The following is a 19,412-nucleotide window of genomic DNA, read 5'->3' on the forward strand; positions in this document are numbered from 1 at the left end:
TACCAGCTCCTCCTTGTACCTCTGGTAAAATGCAGCTATGAATCTGTCTGGTCTGGACTGTTTTTGTTGGTAGGCTATTAATTATTGCCTCAATTTCAGAGCCTGTTATTGGTCTATTCAGGGATTCAACTTCTTCCTGGTTTGGTCTTGGGAGGGTGTACGTGTCCAGGAATTTATCCATTTCTTCTAGATTTTCTGGTTTATTTGCATAAAGGTGTTCACAATATTCTCTAATGGTAGTTTGTATTTCTGTGGGATTGGTGGTGACAGCCCCTTTATCATTTTTTATTGCGTCTATTTGATTCTTCTCTCTTTTCTTATTAGTCTTGCTAGCGGTCTATCAATTTTGTTGATCTTTTCGAAAAACCAGCTACTGGATTCACTGATTTTTTTAAGGGTTTTTTGTGTCTCTGTCTCCTTCAGTTCTGCTCTGATCTTAGTTATTTCTTGCCTTCAGATAGCTTTTGAATGTGTTTGCTCTTGCTTCTCTAGTTCTTTTAATTGTGATGTTAGGATGTCAATTTTAGATCTTTCCTGTTTTCTCTTGTGAGCATTTAGTGCTATAAATTTCCCTCTATACACTGCTTTAAATGTGTCCCAGAGATTCTGGTATATTGTGTCTTTGTTCTTATTGGTTTCAAAGAACATCTTTATTTCTGCCTTCATTTCGTTATGTACCCAGTAGTCATTCAGGAGCAGGTTGTTCAGTTTCCATGTAGTTGAGCAGTTCTGAGTGAGTTTCTTAATGCTGAGTTCTAATTTGATTGCACTGTGGTCTGAGGGACAGTTTGTTATAATTTCTGTTCTTTCACATTTGCTGAGGAGTGCTTTACTTCCAACTATGTGGTCAATTTTGGAATAAGTGTGATGTGGTGCTGAGAAGAATGTATATTCTGTTGATTTGGGGTGGAGAGTTCCATAGATGTCTATTAGGTCCACTTGGTGCTGAGCTGAGTTCAATTCCTGGATATCCTTGTTAACTTTCTGTCTCATTGATCTGTCTAATGTTGACAGTGGTGTGTTAAAGTCTCCCATTATTACTGTGTGGGAGTCTAAGTCTCTTTGTAGGTCTCTAAGGACTTGCTTTATGAATCTGGGTGCTCCTGTATTGGGTGTATATATATTTAGGATAGTTAGCTCTTCTTGTTGAATTGATCCCTTTACCATTATGTAATGGCCTTGTCTCTTCTGATCTTTGTTGGTTTAAAGTCTGTTTTATCAAAGACCAGGATTGCAACCCCTGCTTTTTTTTTGTTTTCCATTTGCTTGGTAGATCTTCCTCCATCCCTTTATTTTGAGCCCTATGTGTGTCTCTGCATGTGAGATAGGTCTCCTGAATACAGCACACTGATAGGTCTTGACTCTTTATCCAATTTGGCAATCTATGTCTTTTAATTGGAGCATTTAGTCCATTTACATTTAAGGTTAATACTTTCATGTGTGAATCTGATCCTGTCATTATGATGTAAGCTGGTTATTTTGCTCATTAGTTGATGCAGTTTCTTCCTAGCATCAATTGTCTTTACAATTTGGCATGTTTTTGCAGTGGCTGGTACCGCTTGTTCCTTTCCATGTTTAGTGCTTCCTTCAGGAGCTCTTGTAAGGCAGGCCTGGTGGTGACAAAATCTCTCAGCATTTGCTTGTCTGTAAAGGATTTTATTTCTTCTTCACTTAGGAAGCTTAGTTTGGTTGGATATGAAATTCTGGGTTGAAAATTCTTCTCTTTACGAATGTTAAGGCCAGGTGTGGTGGCACATGCCTGTAATCCCAGCACTTTGGGAGGCCAAGGTGGGCAGATCATGAGGTCAGGAGATCAAGACCATCCTGGCTAGCATGGTGAAATCTCGTCTCTACTAAAAATACCAAAAATTAGCCAGGCGTGGGGGCAGGTGCCTGTAGTCCCAGCTACTCAGGAGGCTGAGGCAGGAGAATGGCATGAACAGGGGAGGCAGAGCTTGCAGCGAGCCAAGATCATGCCACTGCACTCCAGCCTGGGCGACAGAGTGAGACTCTGTCTCAAAAAAAAAAAAAGAATGTTGAATATTGTTCCCCACTCTCTTCTGGCTTCCATTCTCCCTGTCACTTTCAGGTACACCAATCAGACATAGATTTGGTCTTTTCACATAGTCCCATATTTCTTGGAGGCTTTGTTGGTTTCTTTTTACTTTTTCCTCTAAAGTTCTCTTCTCGCTTCATTTCATTCATTTGATCTTCAATCACTGATATCCTTTCTTCCAGTTGATCAAATTGGCTACTGAAGCTTATGCATGCATCACATAGTTCTCATGCCATGGTTTTCAGTTCCATCAGGTCATTTAAGGTCTTCTCTACGCTGTTTATTCTAGTTAGCCATTCATCTAATCTTTTTTCAAAGTTTTTACCTTCTTTGCAATGTGTTCAAACATCCTCCTTTAGCTCAGAGAAGTTTGTTATTACCGATCATCTGAAGCCTTCTTCTCTCAACTCGTCATTCTCTGTCCAGCTTTATTCCGTTGCTGGCAAGGAGGTGCATTCCTTTAGAGGAGAAGAGGCGCTCTGATTTTTAGAATTTTCAGCTTTTCTGCTCTGGTTTCTCCCCATCTTTGTGGTTTAATCTACCTTTGGTCTTTGATGATGGTGACGTACAGATGGGGTTTTGGTGTGGATGTCCTTTCTGTTAGTTTTCCTTCTAACAGTCAGGACCCTCAGCTGCAGGTCTGTTGGAGTTTGCTGGAGATCCACTCAGACACTGTTTGCCTGGGTATCATCAGCGGAGGCTGCAGAACAGCAAATATTGCAGAACAGCAAACGTTGCTGCCTGATCATTCCTCTGGAAGCTTGGTCTCAGAGGTGTCAGTCAGCCCCTACTGGGAGGTGTCTCCCAGTTAGGCTACTCGGGGGTCAGGGACCCACTTGAGGAGGCAGTCTGTCCATTCTCAGATCTCAAACTCCATGCTGGGAGAACCACTACTCTCTTCAAAGCTGTCAGACAGGGACGTTTAAGTCTGCAGAAGTTTCTGCTGCCTTTTGTTCAACTATGCCCTGCCCCCAGGGGTGGAGTCTACAGAGGCAGGCAGGCCTCCTTGAGCTGCAGTGGGCTCCACCCAGCTCAAGCTTCCCTGCTGCTTTGTTTACCTACTCAAGCCTCAGCAATGGCAGGTGCCCCTTCCCCAACCTTGCTGCTGCCTTGCAGTTAGATCTCAGACTGCCATGCTAGCAGTGAGCGAGGCTCCATGGGCATAGGACCCTCCCAGCCAGGTGCAGGATATAACCTCCTGGTGTGCCATTTGCTACAACTGTTGGAAAAGTGCAGTATAAGGGTGGGAGTGACCTGATTTTCCAGGTCTGTCATGGCTTCCCTTGGCTAGGAAAGGGAATTCCCCAACCCCTTATGCTTCCCAGGTAAGGTGATGCCTCCCCCTGCTTTGGCTCATGCTCCGTGGGCTGCACACACTGTCCTGCAGCCACTGTCTGGCAAGCCCCAGTGAGATGAACCCGGTACCATAGTTGGAAATGCAGAAATAACCCATCTTCTGCGTCGCTCACGCAGGGAGCTGTAGACTAGAGCTGTTCCTATTCGGCCATCTTGGAACCCCACTCATTTATTGAAGACAGACTCTTGCTCTGTCACCCAGGCTGGAGTGCAGTGGCACGATCTTGGCTCACTGCAACCTCTGCCTCCCAGGTTCAAGCAATTAACCTGCCTCAGCCTCCCGAGTAGCTGGGATTACAGGCATCCCCAATCATGCCCTGTTAATTTTTGTGCAAAAAGTTTTAAATCCTCCTGGTGGTTCTCGGCCAAAGTGAATCGGGTCCCCCAAAGGTTACATTCAGAACTGGGGGAGGTGTACTTTTACTTGTCACAGTGACTGGGAGGCATCAACTGGCATGTAATGTCAGGGGTCTAGGGACAACCAACATCTCGCCTCAGACGGGACGCAATAAAGAACTGACCTGCTCTATGTGCCAACCGTGTTCCCCAACATCAGAAACCTGGAGCCAAATGTCCCTAGGAATCCATCTGGAATCTTCCATATGCTTTTGGAGTTGCCAGCCTCCTAAATGGTGTCAAATCAAGTGTTAGCTGTTGAGTGTACCAGGCTTCTCTGTGGGTGGCAATGTAGTTAGTTAGGACTGCCAGGGTAAAACGAAATTTGCAGGGAGAGGAATGGGATTGGAAGTGAGTACATACAATTAAAAATAGCCTCACATTTTTATAGGACCCTGATCTGATTTCTCCCTTGTATAACAGCATGCACTATAAATTAGGATTGCAAAGGCTGGCCCGAGCTTGGAGGCATTCCTATTTTCCCAGTGCATTTTCAGCTTGGTGTAGTACCATTTAGAAATAAAAGCAAAAAGATTTATGTCTCATTGCATTTTGTAAAGACAAAAAATAGTTCCCAGCATGAAGAGGCAAAGGGATGCCAAATTTCAGTCTCAAATGAAATTTTGTTCCTTGCTAAAATTTGCTGAAAATGGCCATTTATATTGGAAACTATAATTTACACTTCATATGGATGTGACAGAGGAAACCTAGAAAGATTTTTGGAAAAGACAGGAGATGAGGGGGCAAAAAAATAAAAGAAAGAGAGAGAGAGAGAAATACACTGATTCCATTTTTCCTCCTGGTTCCTTTTTTTCTTCTCTTTTTCTTTTTTAACCAAGATGTTCACATATTTCTTTCAATGAATTTATTGGATCATAGAAACTGTTGTCCTAACTTGTCTTACGATCCATTTCCCCTTTTTATACACCCCATGGCCAGTCTCCAATGCCCAATCCAATGCAATACACTGTCTTAATCCTAGGAGCCAAGGTTTTGTGAGGGCTACTATAATTCAGTCAACAACTATGTATCACATTAACATCCACTTTGTTCCTACAATGTGAATGTTCTTGGTATAACATATTTTACAGAAACAGATGATGCATGGCTGTCCTTTTAGCCCTCACAATCCAGTTTAGACATGGAGATATAACCTGCAATCCCACCTAAACCCACTCAACAAATATGTCCCATGCTGTTGTGCTGGGCCCTGTGACGAATGCTAGGAATGTGGCTATGGACGTGATAGGTGTGTTCCTGTCCCCATGGAGCTTACAATCTAGACAGGGAAACAGATCATCAATACATAAACAAATCACTCCTCAGTATATATGGGCAGATCTAGGAAGGAAAGAGTTGCAGTAGTAGAGAACTGAAGAAAGAGGGGGAAAGCTTGAGGCAGGAACAATGATAAGCAAATTGACTGTGTAAAGACAAGGATGGGTACAGGTAAGTTAAGGGCTGGGAGTTCCAGGCAGAGAGCAAAGTTTATGGTGTGAAGTTTGTAAGTTAGAAAATAATTCACCTGGTTCAGGGGAGGCCAGTGAGGCAGAGACAACAGCACAACAAAATGTCATGAGGCAGGAGTCAGAGAAAGCACAAAAGGAAGCAAACCATAGGGATGAGGGCTGCAATGACAGTCCCAGCTCATGCTTATAAGTGCTTCTGCTCCTGCATAGAGCCCAGAGGACAGGTGGCTGGGAGCATTTGCAGAGCCTGGTCTCTAGCAGTGCAGGAGAGAGATGGCAGTGGCTTACAGTACTCACCTTCTGGAAGGTAAAATGAAATGCAGATGGGTGTAAGATGCCTCTTAGAGGTGGCATAGGCAGGACTTGCTAGTTAGAAAGAGAAGGAATCAAAGGTGACTCTCAGGCTTCTGGCTCAAAGATGTGCTAGCACAGCTGAGATTCCAAAGGACAAGGTCAGAAGTGAGCTGGGTGAATCAGGAAAGACAACTTTGCAGATAGAGGGCATGGTGAGGTAACAAAGGCAGGCAGTGCTGCCAGGGTAGCAGGGTGTGTCAGAAGGGTCTGTGAACCGGGAGCGGGAGGAGAGCAAAAAAGGCCTGAAGGTGACAAGAGCTCCTCAGTCATGAAAACTGTGCCAAATGCTAAACCCACATTTCAATCCACTCAACCCCTTATGTGCACACAGCACGAGCTGTAGCATCTAGATCAACAATAGTTAAAAGCATGAGCTCTTAAGACACAGTAAGACTGTGGACTGTACTGAGTACTGGCCATGCTGAACTTCTCCCTGCCTCGGTTTCCACATCTATACAATGGTGATAATCCTAGTTTTTGCCATAGAGGGTGGTAACAAGGATTCTATGTCATAATGTCCTCATCTATACAATGGGGATAATCCTAGTTTTTGCCGTAGAGGGCAGTAACAACGATTCTATGTCATAATGTATGAAATAAACTTAACCCAGTGACTGGCACATAGAAAGAGTTCAGCAAACTTTAGTAACTTATTTTTAACCATCATTATTATGATTATTATTACAAATGCTGCACCTTTCGAATGGCCAGATCTATTTTTCTATAGCTGGTACCTGTCAGGGTTTATTCTGAAGAACCTTGAGTAGCAGGGACTCACTAATGTTTTATGATATTTTACCTCACTTTATGGTAGTCATTTATGACAAGACCAGGATGACATAAACTGCCATAAAGCAAAGCAGTGCAATTACACAAATGACCATAAATCAAGGGGGCGCAACTGAAAAGGGTCATAAAGGGAAGGAAATGGAGGGAAACAGGGGAGAGGCAGAGAGTGAAGTTGGGAGCCCGCAGCACAAACTTCCAGAGAGTGGAATTTCAATTGAGGAGCAAACTCAAAAAAAATTAGATGGATGTCTTCAAGGGTTGTTTAAATTTCACATACACATTTCCAGACAAATATGGTGCACTTTCACGGTTTCAAAGAGAAATACCTTATTTCATGTCCTACTGTGTTATGCATTTTTTTATTGGAAATGCTATTTCTAATCCTATCAGTATATTTGGGATCTATATTGGACTTCAGAGATGTTTAGAATTCACAAGACTAGGAAATACTTTAGCAGTTCAGGAACTATTGATGTCCCTGGATTCTTCTGGCGCCCCGCTGGCTAAAAGGGATTTCTTAATCAGCAGAACTTTTTTCTTTGCCCTTCTTTTCGTTCTTTAATATTTCTTTTATATTATTTTTTCTGGAGCTTACTATAATCAACAGAGACTAAGAGAGGGTATATAGATTCAATGCGCTAGGAATAATTCTGTTCAGGTATATGCAGAAGAAAAGAGTGATGGATGGAAAACACAAGTAACAATGTTTCCAAGACCCTTGTTGAGCAGATTTTGCTCAGCTTTTAGACAAAGTCACAAAAACAAACTAGGACGGCAAATTTGGACCTAGTTCTGATTATAATTTTGTTAGTTGTTTTAAGATGATTCAAGTAAGAAATAGAAACTAGATGGGAAAAAGACACCAACATATAACATTTTATCCTCCGTTTTTCTTGCTGAGAGAATATTTGTGGCTAAATATTACTCCCAGCCAAAGTGGTATATTTGAAAATATATGCAATAGACCTAGTTCAATGGACTTTAAAATCAAATACTCTTTTAGACAGGTTAAGGATCTGCCTGGCTAAAAGAACACTTCCGTTTATACACCCCAATGGTGAACAATCCTTTTATAACAAACACTCTCCTTCCAAACATGTACCTTTTATTCAAGTTAGACTTTATATGCTTGGAGTTTTCACAAAGCAGAGCCCATCTGTTTTTCAAAGTACATCGACCTTCTTGAGTGTGATCTGTCCCATGCACAGGCATCAGTATAGTCCTAACACAAGATGCCAGGATGTTCCCAGGAACACATTTCTATCAGCATACAGGCCAGCAGCACGAGGCAATGAGGACTGGGAAGTCAAAGCAGCAGGACAGTGAATTTGGTGCCTCCCCCACAGATGTTTTCAAAACCTGGTCAAAGTTGAGGCCACTCTGCCATTAGCGTCTCACCTCCACATTTTCAGATCCTTCTTTTAAAAAAAAAGAAAAGTTTTGGGTTACAGTTTTTAAATTTTGTTTTTATCATTTTCTGGCACTGCCTCTTATATTTATTTTTATCCAAGACAGGATATCACTGTGTCACCCAGGCTGGAGTACAGTGACATGTTTGTAGCTCACTGCAGCCCCAAACTCCTGGGCTCAAATGATCCTCCTGCCTCAGCCTCCCAGGAAGCTGAGGCCACAGGTGCACACCACCACACCCAGCTAATTTGTTAAATGTTCTGTAGAGATCTTTAAATTTGTAGTAGACACAGGATCTCACTGTGTTGCCCAGACTGGTCTTGAACTGGCTGCAAGTGATCCTCCCACCTCAGCCTCCCAAAGTGCTGGGATTACAGGCATGAGCTACTGTGCCCATTTTTTATTCTAATTCTCCCACAGAACTTCCAGATATTGAGGGTCTTGATTTCTGTTGGTTGTTTTATTTTTATATATATCTTGGATACTTAATTACTCAATATGGTCTCCCTCCTACTTGGCTAGAAATGGCAACTTTTGGCCCACACATAGCAGTGTATCTTAAGGAAATATTTGGACAGCTATGCAAAATTGATTTATAATTATAAAGAAAAAACTGGAAACTCCCTGAATGTCCACCGAAAGATAATTTTAATTGCATTATAATACATTCATTTGATACAATACGATGCTGAAGCTGTAAAAGACATGAAAGAGTATTGATATTTGTATGGAAAAGTATATACTCACACATACCTATCTTAAAAATCTGGAAGGATTTATGCCAAACTGTAATCAATGACTCTCTCTGAAGAGGGGAAATTTCTGAGAAAATTTTCATTTTCTGCTTCTTACATTTCTTTACTGGGTGAACTCACATAATGGGCACAGAGCATATGGGTATTAAAGTAAAGATACTTTTATTTTGAGAATATTGAGTAAGGTTCCATTTTTGTTGCGCAAACAAGTGTGGGCATACATTAGTTTATTTTTCAAGACAGAGTCTCACTCTGTCGCTCAGGCTGGGGTGCAGTGATGTGATCTCGGCTCACTGCAACCTCCGCCTCCCAGATTCAAGTGATTCTCCTGCCTCAGCCTCCCGAACAGTTGGGACTAGAGGCGTGTGCCACCACGCTCAGCAAATTTTTTATTTTTTGTATTTTTTTTTAGTAGAAATGGGGTTTCACCACATTGGCCAAGCTGATCTTGAACTTGTGATCTCATGATCCACCCGCCTCAGCCTCTCAAAGTGCTGGGATTACAGGCGTTGAGCCACAGTGCCCGGCCTGGGCATACAATATTAATAGCAGTTATCTGTGAGAAGTGAGAATGCGAGAGAGTATTCTTTTCTTCTTCATTATTTTTTCTGTTTTCCAAGTTTCCACAATGAATACATATTACTTTTGTAATATGAGAAAGTTAATATTTTTTAGAAATGCCCCCCTTAAAATGAAATATAATAAAATGCAAGAGAGAAGGAAAGGCCAACTTCCCTACTTATGTCTCCTCAGTCCTGGAAACCACAGAGACAGAAGCTCAGCATATCTGTTTTCCACAACATACCACAATCTAAACAACTGTGACAAAAAGGGGAAGGGTGAGCCTGTGCCTGTACAACGCATTTGGAGCTGCAGATGAACAGTCCTCCAGTTGTAGGTGCGCTTGGGGGTGTTTCTCAGGCCGCCTTCCCTGCAAACATCCTCCCGCCTTGGTCTCTGGCCGCCGTGTCTGTGGTGTGTGACTCAACTTCACAGATGCAGCACGTGGCACCAATAACAAACAGCTAGCACAGGAGGGAGGGGTCCACTGACTCAACAGTAACCCATCTGATTCTCCCTCAAGAATGTCATCTAAGAGTCAGATGGCACTGGGCTCAAGAACTACACGGTCACATCAAGTCAAGGATGGAGGGGATATTTTCTGCCAAGTACACACTTGATAGAAGAATCAAAAAAATGCCGATCTTCAGAAAGAAGAAAAATGCTGCAGCAGACACACATTAAAAGGAGAAGTCCGAAAACAACATGGCCCTAGAGAAGACTAAAGAGTGGGTTTATACCTAACAGAATAGCAGTTTCTGGCCCCAAATACCATGAGGAATTACCATTTCCAATGATGGCTTCCTATCACTTTTCAATACAATAGCTTTCACTTGCATGGGCTTTGGAGAGCTGCTTTTCCTGGCAACTCCCACTAAATTGCCAGTTCATGGTGTCTTGTCGGTCTTGGACATTGTGTCCCCAGATCCTAGAACAGTGCCTTGGATATTGCAAGTACTCAATATGTATTTACTGAATGAACTGATGAGCCAAGGGACTAGATGAAAATAGTCTGGAAGCTCCTAAATGGGTCAGATCCTAGGGCAGAAACATAAGGGATTTTATTATTTAAAATCCACCAGATGACATGACAGGAATGGCCAGGACTTCTTAAGACTAGAGTGTGTGTGATTGGAATGCAAAGTATTCTTGAAAATTTTAAATAGACTTTGAAATCTTCATGACTGACATCACTCATACCTAAATCACATCCTTGCATTTGGGTGGCTGATGATGAAACTGAATTTTGAATGAAAATTTGAATGAAATTGCTCTGCCCAGTGCAGAAAGTCAAAGGGAGCCCTTGAATTGAGTGTGTGATACACAAACACATAAGCAGTCCAGAAGCCCATGTATAAGCAACAAAACTGAGAGTCACTCTTTTTTTCAATGAAGTAGGCTACATTACCCAAGAAGCAGGGCCACAGATTATTTCTTGAAGGAGCAGGAAAACAGAATGTGCTCAAAGAGTACTGCAATTTAACCCACTCCAACAGATAAAACATCATATTAAAAAAATCTAAACTTATCTTTCTTTCTACATCCCGGTAGGTATGTTCGAGATGATCCAATTTTATATTGAACAACCTTAATTGAGAGGAAACATAAAGTTATGAGTCTGGGGCAGAACTGCCTTGCAAGGCAAAAAAGACAGAAATAAAGGCTCAACAGTAGCATGCAATATTATAGAGATGGTTTTACATCTGTTTTGCATAATGTTCTTTTGGTCCTTTCGTCCCCATCAATGAAGATTTTTTTTTCTTGGTCCTTCAAAATAAATTCTAGCGAAGGAACAGCAGGTATGGAGAAAAATAATAACAAACGCTATACGCTATACTGTTTCTTGGCTCAACTAGTAAGGATCATTTTCTAAGATGAAAGGGCCTTAGGAAACTTTAAAAAATGTTAGCAGTGGTATGGCTTTAAGGGTGACAAAGTTGTTTACTAATCATAGTCTTTAAATTTGGTTAATTATTGGAGCATTAATTTTCTGGGTTCATTTCAGAAGGGACCACCCTTGGAGGAGGTCGGGGGGAAATGTATTGTCTACTCAGAAAGGCAACTTTCATAATTTGGTTGTATTTCCCTATTGGTTAACCTTTTAAAGGAAGGGAAAGATTATAAATTAAAACACTCCACACTAGCAGACCTTCAGGTGAGTCATTCTATTTTGCTTTGTATTTAGATGAGAAATTGTGGTTCATGTTTCCACTTTTTTTTTTTTTTTTTTAGTGCATATTGCTCATTATCTTAAGGGAGAGACCAAGAATGTTACGATGATTATTCGTGAGGCTAGTGATGAGATTACTGAACCATTTGGAGTTGGCTTTTCTTGTGTGATATATAATTATAGGGGTCTGTTTACAGTCCTATTTATTTATTTGTTTTGCTTTTTAATGGTTCACATTTTAATTTTTGTTCTCTCCCCACGAAGGGTCTGATTTCTCCATCTTGAGCATGCATTATTATTTGGAGTGCTACTTTATTCCCTGGAATGCTAGAATTAAAGAAAAATTTTCAAAACTGAATAAATACAGAGCCAACCTCAGTACCATAACGTCAGAGATCTGGATAAAGCATACCACAAAAGGAAAGCACTGAGCCGTAATTCAACTAACACGTTTCCCACTTGTATGGCAATCCTGGGGCATATTATGTTGTAAAACATCTTACTCCCCTTCTAACTTCTTAAATTGTTCCAGATGCTCTTTAGCCATAAAGAAATGTAATGATAATTTTTTTTAAAGCTGCATCATCTGTCTCCATATCTGACTTCCCTGCAATGTGCCAGTTAGTTTAGGAAGTTCGAATCAGAAACAAGTTTATATATATGGTTCATTTGCACATAAATAGGGAAAGATCAGAGTTGAACAGCACAGTAGTAGAGAGACACTAACCAATCTCACTTTAACAGAGAACCATCTAAGTGCTCTGTGACATAGTATCCTCATCCTCAAAATAATAATACTGCCTACCTGATGGATTTTTGTAAAGATTAAATTAGCTCATGCACATAATTTTAGAATCCAGTAATTGGCACAAAAGTATTTAGTAAAAGTAAACTATTATTTCCCAAAATCTGTTAATCATCCCTTTTATGGATATAAGACAGCTAGAGGTGATTCAGAGAATATTTTAATGTTTAATGTGTATCAATTATGATGACCATGGCTATCAATAGTAGATATTATTTGGGAACAGTAATTTTCAACCAATAAGAAGTTTAAAATAAAAATTACTTTAAAACAGGGCATGGCAAACGATAGCCTACAAGTGAATTCTGGCCCACTGCCTGTTTCTATATGGTCTGCCAATCAAGAATAGTTTTTACATATGAGTATTTTCAGTTTGGTGATAGTGAGCACTAAAAAGAAAATAATCCCTTTTTTATTAATAAACCTTTATTACAAAAATTATACTCTCATTAAATTTTGAATTTCATCAGTAAAAAATTGGTCAAAATTTGTTTTCCCTGTTGTTAAATAAATATCAACATAATACCCTTGATTTTGCCTCTTGGGCTGTAAAGCCTAAAATATTAACTCTCTGGCCCTTTACTTTCTTTCACAGAGTAAGAAGTCCAGAGGCAGAGCAACCCTCTACAGTCGTTTAAGGGAGTAGGTCTGTGATTCATCAACATCAAGATTCTTTCCACGTGTCCATTCTGCCATCCTTAATGTACTAGCATCACCTGCAAGCTAGCTCTTTTCCTGGTGGGAAGATGAGCTACTGCAGCTACAGAATGCAGAAAAGTCCTCTCTGGTGTCTCCTTAAGGAGAAAACTTTTTCCAGAAATCCCTGGGCAGATCTTTCCTTACTTCTCATTGGCCAGAGCTGGATCATATGACCTCTCCTGAGCCAATCACTGGAAAGGAAAACAAGATTTTGATACCTGGCTTAGACAGTAAGTTCTATTTTCTTGAGGTGGGAATGGGGTCAGCTTTCCTTGAAGCACAAGATTGCATGGAGGATGGGTGGGTAACCTAATACATTGGGGTTCTGTTAGAAGAGGAAGGGGGAAAATGGACATTGGATAGGCAAGCTATAGGATGTTCATTTCTTTAAATGTGCATTAGAAATAAACCTTTAAAAAAAACAGCCTTAAGCAACAAGAGCTATGAAAACATGGGTTTGTGTGCTAATTTTAGTTTGTTTTCTAATACACATTTAAAAAAATGAACATGCAATAGCTTATGTTTTCATAGCTCTTGTTGCTTTGGTTGAGGCTAAGTTTTAAGTCTACTGAAATACACAATTAAATATGAGTTACTATACTCTTAAATCACACAATAACTAAACTTTGAGCAGTTAGGCATGTTGGCCATTGTTTATGTTATACTCTTTGCTCAGAAATTCCTATTTATTCTTCAAAGCCCAAATCAAATGCCACTTCTCTGATCTCTCATTCTTTTTATGCCCAAAAAGAATTGGTTTCTTCCACAGCACTTTCTTTTTTATATACCTCTTCTAACAAGGGCCAGGTTATGGTATTTACATATTCACTCCTGATTGGGAACACCCTGTTTGTCATTCAGCCATTTATGAAACACTTGGTTGAGCAGCATTTATACAGCTTATGGAGAATACATCTACATTTCCAGCCCTGGCAACTAAGGTGTGACGCATAGGAGGTACTCGTGGTATGTTTGCTGTGCAAATAAAGGAAGACTGGATCAATCAAGTAATTTCTTCAGTTGCCAGTAACTATCCATGCAAACTTAGCAAAGGGGAAAAACACATTTTGAACAACTGGCACTTTAGCAATTTCTTATGTAATTCAAAACAAAACCAGTCAATCTCATAAAATCTCTGAGGATTGCAGACAAAAATGTCCCTGGAGTAGGACTGGATTAACACACGGATAATTGGAGGTAAGCCCTTTTGCCTCCAACCGCCAGCTCATTACTAATTTACCCCACTTTAAGATTATGAGTCAATTTCCTTCTTATAAGAGATCGCACCACTGCACTCTGGCCTGGGTGAAAGAGCAAGACTCCGTCTCAAAAAAAAAAAAAAAGAGTATCCAAGGAAAGCTAAAGATGTACTCCTCTCACTGTGTAAACATAATTTTATTTCTAATTAATTTCAATAAAATTTTAAAAATTAAAATTTGATGACTTTCCTATCTTATTTGGAACACTTCAGTGACACCTCATTTCTTTCAGGATAAGGGCAGAAACTTGTCTTCACAGATCTAGTAATTTGACTCAGAACTTTTTTCTTTCTTTTTTTTTATTATACTTTATGTTCCAGGGTACATGTGCATAATGTGCAGATTTGTTACATAGGTATACATGTGCCATGTTGGTTTGCTGTACCCATCAACTTGTCATTTACATTAGGTATTTCTCCTAATGCTATCCCTCTCCCAGCCCCCTACCCCCTGACAGGCCCTGGTGTGTGATGTTCCCCGCCCTTTGTCCATTGTTCAACTCCCACCTATGAGTGAGAACATGCGGTGTTTGGTTTTCTGTCCTTGTGATAGTTTGCTTAGAATGATGGTTTCCAGCTTCATCCATGTCCCTGCAAAGGACATGAACTCATGTTTTTTATGGCTACATAGTATTCCATGGTATATATGTGCCACATTTTCTTAATCCAGTCTGTCATCGATGGACATTTGGGTTGGTTCCAAGCCTTTGCTATTGTAAATAGTGCTGTAATAAACATACATGTGCATGTGTCTTTATAGTAGCATGATTTATAATCCTTTGGGTATATACCCAGTAATGGGATTGCTGTGACCTGAAACTTTCTTTTCATCTTGCTTCTCACTGTCCTCCCCACTCTCTCTTCTGCAGCCACACTGGTGGCTTGCTGTATTTCAAACATGAAGCTGCTCCTTCCTCAGGACCTTTGCACATGCTTTCCCTCGGCTCCAGATACTCTCCTATTAACCTCTAAGGTCTCAGGTTAAGTGTGACTTTCCCTGGGAAGGCTTCCTAGTCTCCCCAAGCTACATGAGGCTCCCATATCACATATTCTTATGGCTCTATACTTTTTTCTTCAGGAGAGTAATCAAGTTTTAATGAAATTGATCCTTTGTGTAAGCATGTGTTTGATTTCTGCTTTCCTCATAAGAAAGTAAGTTCTGTGAGGTTAGGGAACTATGCGTTGTTAACTGCTGAATCTGCAGTGCTTAGGACAGGGCCTGGCACATAGTAGGTCTTCAATAAAGACTGGTTGAATTAACCAATAAATGAGCCTGTCCAAGAGCAGTAAGGTCGCTGCCTGGACCCATTAATATTCCCCCAGGACAACACAGAATTCCAAAGTCATTTTCTTTTGACAACAACAACTCATTTCTGCATTCACTCAGCAAGTATTTATTGAGCACCTGCTGTGTGCCAGGATCTTACAGTCAGTGGGGGTAGAGCCATAAACTAAATGACCAAGTTTCTGGTCTCCTGGAGCTTACATTGTAGTGAGGAGACAGAAATGAACATATAAGTAAATAAATGCAGAACAAAATACCCGGTAACAACACACACTATGGAGGAAGCACCAGGATTTTATTTGAAAATTATTTTTTGTGTGTGTCATGGTAGTATCCTTTTCCAAAAATTGACTTTCTTTGTTAAGAAAATAACAGCCACCATAAATTTACCAAGTATCTGGGCTTAGCTCACCTCAGAATGACTCTTCACTTCAGCCAATAAGAGGGACTCTGTTTACACGAAGATCTCTTTCCTGAGTGGAAAACAGACAACAAATAAAATATTTCAGGGTTAATTTAACTTTCCAAATTACAAATTCATCTGAAGCGCCATCCACTGCCAGGCAATAACTCACTATGCTGCCAGATTTCAAGTACTGTAGCGACGGGTTGGTGTTAAACTCCTTATACACACTTCTTAAAAGATGGCTACCCTGGGGTTTATATCAAGCCTACATAATCATATATTGAAGCTTGGCTTATTTATTTCCATGTTTCTGAAGTACTGGTAATCATTTTTCTAAGATGGTTGATGTGTTACATAATTAATAAAACACAAGAGCTTAGGAAAAAAGCCCAGATAGAGACATTTGGGCATACACTGAGAAATGGTGTCACTTTTTGGTACCAATGGAACTCCCAGCTTTCCGAAGATCAAGTCTTAACTGTAGGAATATGAAAATATATTTTCTTTTTCCTTTCAGCTTTATCCTTCCTTTCTGTGTTTGGCGAACTTAGACACTGGTCAATGCTAATGTTTTACAGAGAAAGAAAGTGTGTGGAGGGAGGGGTGAGACGCGGTAAATAAAATCATTAATTCATTTTCTCACCTTTTTGCCTCTGGTGATTGCTGTCCCTATGGGTGATAGCTTGTCTGTGGTTTTGACCCAATTCTTAACACCTTTCTTATGATACTCTGCCAATTAATCTAATGGTTCATTAATTGCAAACATCTGAAATCGTTACACTGTGATTGGGCACAGAAGCATCAAACCTTGGGAAGCTGTAACTGCTTAACCAGCAAATGGGCTCACTGCAAAGGAATGTCGATGTTTATAGTAGATGTAACCCAAACTTGGGTGTTCATTGACACATTGTTCCATTTGTATACAACCACCCTGGCATCTATCTGTTCAAGAGAGCATGATTTATCCAGTGCTATATCCTGCAACTGACAGGCCAAAGATTAGCGCTTAACCCAGATGAAAGTGGAGGCTGTGTGTATTCCTAAAACAAATATTTAGTGTCTTCCAAGCTCTGCTTAATATTAATTCATGATAGAGAGCAGTTAATTTAAGCTTAGTTCATGCCAAAATCTATTTGGGTTTTGTAAATCATTTTTCAGGATTACAGTGTAGAAAATCAGACAAAAAAGAGATTTCCCTAAAATTACAAAACTGCAGATCCCGTCAGGGCTTTCAGAAAATATCTAGTCCAAAGTTCTAAATGGGCAGCCCACAAATGTGAAGTCTTCCAGGAGACAGGATTTTCTTGAATAGCACAGTTTTTTCAATAATTGTTTTTAACTGTTTTCAACATCTGAATTTCTGACTTTCCTTACAGATCTAGCAATACTGGATCCAGGGTCCAGCAAGGCAACAGTCAGCTGGAACTGAGGAGAGGATGTCCCTGTAGAAAGGAAGAATACATGCTCTCTGTTGGGCCATAGCCCTCACCTCTCCCTAGTATTTACTCGTGCCCACTTAGACCCGCCCACTGCTCATCTGACAGACGAGGAAACTGATGTCTGGAAAGGAGGAAGGGCTATTCAAGGACATGTGTTCTGCTAGAGTCAGAGCTGGGATAAGAAGCCAAATCTCCTGACTCTACCATATTTATTTATTTATTTAGCATCACTCAATGCCATTTCATATTGATATGCATATGGTTTTAGGAGGAAAAATTTTAATCCAGTGTTTAGGGAGTTTTCAAAGGGCATAGGGCATGCCTGGGTCATTAGTAGTATGATCGATCACTCTTCATTATAGCACGTGTACATTATTGCTTCTATAAGAACTAAATAAGAGTGATTTTACAAAACTACAAAAATGCATTAAGACCTTCCCATCTATATGCACCTCTAATTTGCATGGGCAGTGACTTTCTGCTTTCGTTTATTGACATCATTACCTAACCCCTGTAATCATAGGTACAGCTAACACCTTCTGGACACCTCCTATATTCCAAGCTTACCCATACACTTTTCTCCTAAGTACCCAAAGCAGTCCTCAAAGATCAGTTTATTGTTCTCACGTTACAGATGAAGAATGTAAGCCTCAGGAGGACTAAGCCACTAGCCCAGGGTTACACAGCTAGTTAATGACAGCTTGAATTTGAACCTGGATATGTTGGCTTCAAGTCCTTGGTTCTGCTACTGTATGCCACGCTGGCTGGCTTCTGCCGAGTTAAGCTTTTGCCCTATTGACATAATTAAAAATGTTGTTTGTACATTATACATGGCTCAGTGTAAGGAGGCAAAGAAATATAGGAGAGACATGCAGTTGAGAATGGGTTAAATTTTCTGATAGCATCGGTTTTAAAAATGAATTCTTTGCATTTTTAAAATGTGTGTGGAAGCATATTTCTCAGTGTGCAACAAAAACATTTAGGCTCCCCTGTCATTTTGGTGAATTTTGTTTGCATGCTCTCTTCATGGAATACTGATGTTAATTTTTGGTTAAGTTTAATCGTATGAAGTATAAAGCAATTTGATAGAATAAGTAACCTTTCATTAAAGTTCAATACAGTACTTAAGGAAAATGGGACTGTGTGCATTAATTGATAGTTGACAGCTATTATTTCCATGAAAACCTTTTATAGTAAAATTTCTATTTGATAGATTGGAATTTATAAAATCTGCATTTCACTAAGCTGGATTCAACTGGAAGTACTGGAGATGTTTTTCTTCTTTAAACAATATTCCATCTTTACGTTTTTATTTAACATTTATTAATGGATAGAATCTTAATTTAAAGAGTATGGCACAGATTTTATTTAATAACTCAGGCTTAGTAGTGCATGAACATAAGCATTTGCCCTGTATTTGACTTTGATAAAACATGACTATTTATGAATATATTTATCCATGGAGACTTAATTAGTACAGTTGGGTTTGGGGCAAATTGCTTAATAAAAGAATTTCATTTCATTTTATCTGTTTTTATTTTTAACTCACAATAAATCACATAAATATCACTGGGAATTTTTCTTCCAGTTGGCAGGTTAGAAGAAAGTGATATTATTTCAGATTTGTCATATTTGACTGACATTACAAAAATGTGAAATGGAATTCAAATTCTAATTCTATTCAGATTCTGCTTCATTCTACCCCTTTACAAATACTTCTTTATGAAATGCTTGAGTGACCACTAAGATTTCATCTGGCATCTATATCCAAGATTTTAACAAATGAGCTGATGTTAACATGAAAGCTATTTTCTCCCATCAATTCTAATCAAAATATTAGCAAGATTCTCCATGGTTTTTTATAAACCACTCAAGTAGAAGTTGTTCTTGCCATTTAAGAGATGGAAAGTTTAGAGCCAAGAATGGTGAAGTTACTTGAAATTAAACTAATTTAAGAATGTATCAAGGTCTGAATCCAGGGACTGAGGTCTTTTTCCAAATGTAGCCACCAGATTAAAAGGCTTCCCGTCATGCTGCCCCCTCTACCTGGAAAGCTTCCTCTTCTTCCAGGTAGACCTGGCTCCATCACACTTTTTAGGATTCAGGTGATACCCTTACACACACCACCACAAGTCCTCCTCTCTATCTAAATGATGTCTCCTGTCACCCCTGCATCTTTTCATTCTTGCAGAGCATGTATCACA

General features: G+C 39.9%; 1 long non-coding RNA gene across 2 annotated transcripts in view; it reads right to left on the reverse strand.

Annotated features, from left to right (window-relative positions):
* The window catches only part of LOC116461317 (uncharacterized), an 89,198-nt gene extending 73,357 nt beyond the window's left edge, over nucleotides 1-15,841 (reverse strand). Inside the window, exon 1 of one of the 2 annotated variants that reach the window (XR_009211506.1) lies at nucleotides 15,776-15,841. This is a non-coding gene — a long non-coding RNA (uncharacterized LOC116461317). Of the gene's footprint in view, nucleotides 1-5,574; nucleotides 5,675-15,775 lie in introns of those variants that run through there. The other variant, XR_009211505.1, reaches the window with a different exon arrangement.
* Nucleotides 15,842-19,412: the final 3,571 nt, after the last annotated feature.

This window comes from Hylobates moloch, unplaced genomic scaffold (assembly GCF_009828535.3).
Source record: "Hylobates moloch isolate HMO894 unplaced genomic scaffold, HMol_V3 SCAFFOLD_21, whole genome shotgun sequence".
Taxonomy (NCBI): Eukaryota; Metazoa; Chordata; class Mammalia; order Primates; family Hylobatidae; genus Hylobates; species Hylobates moloch.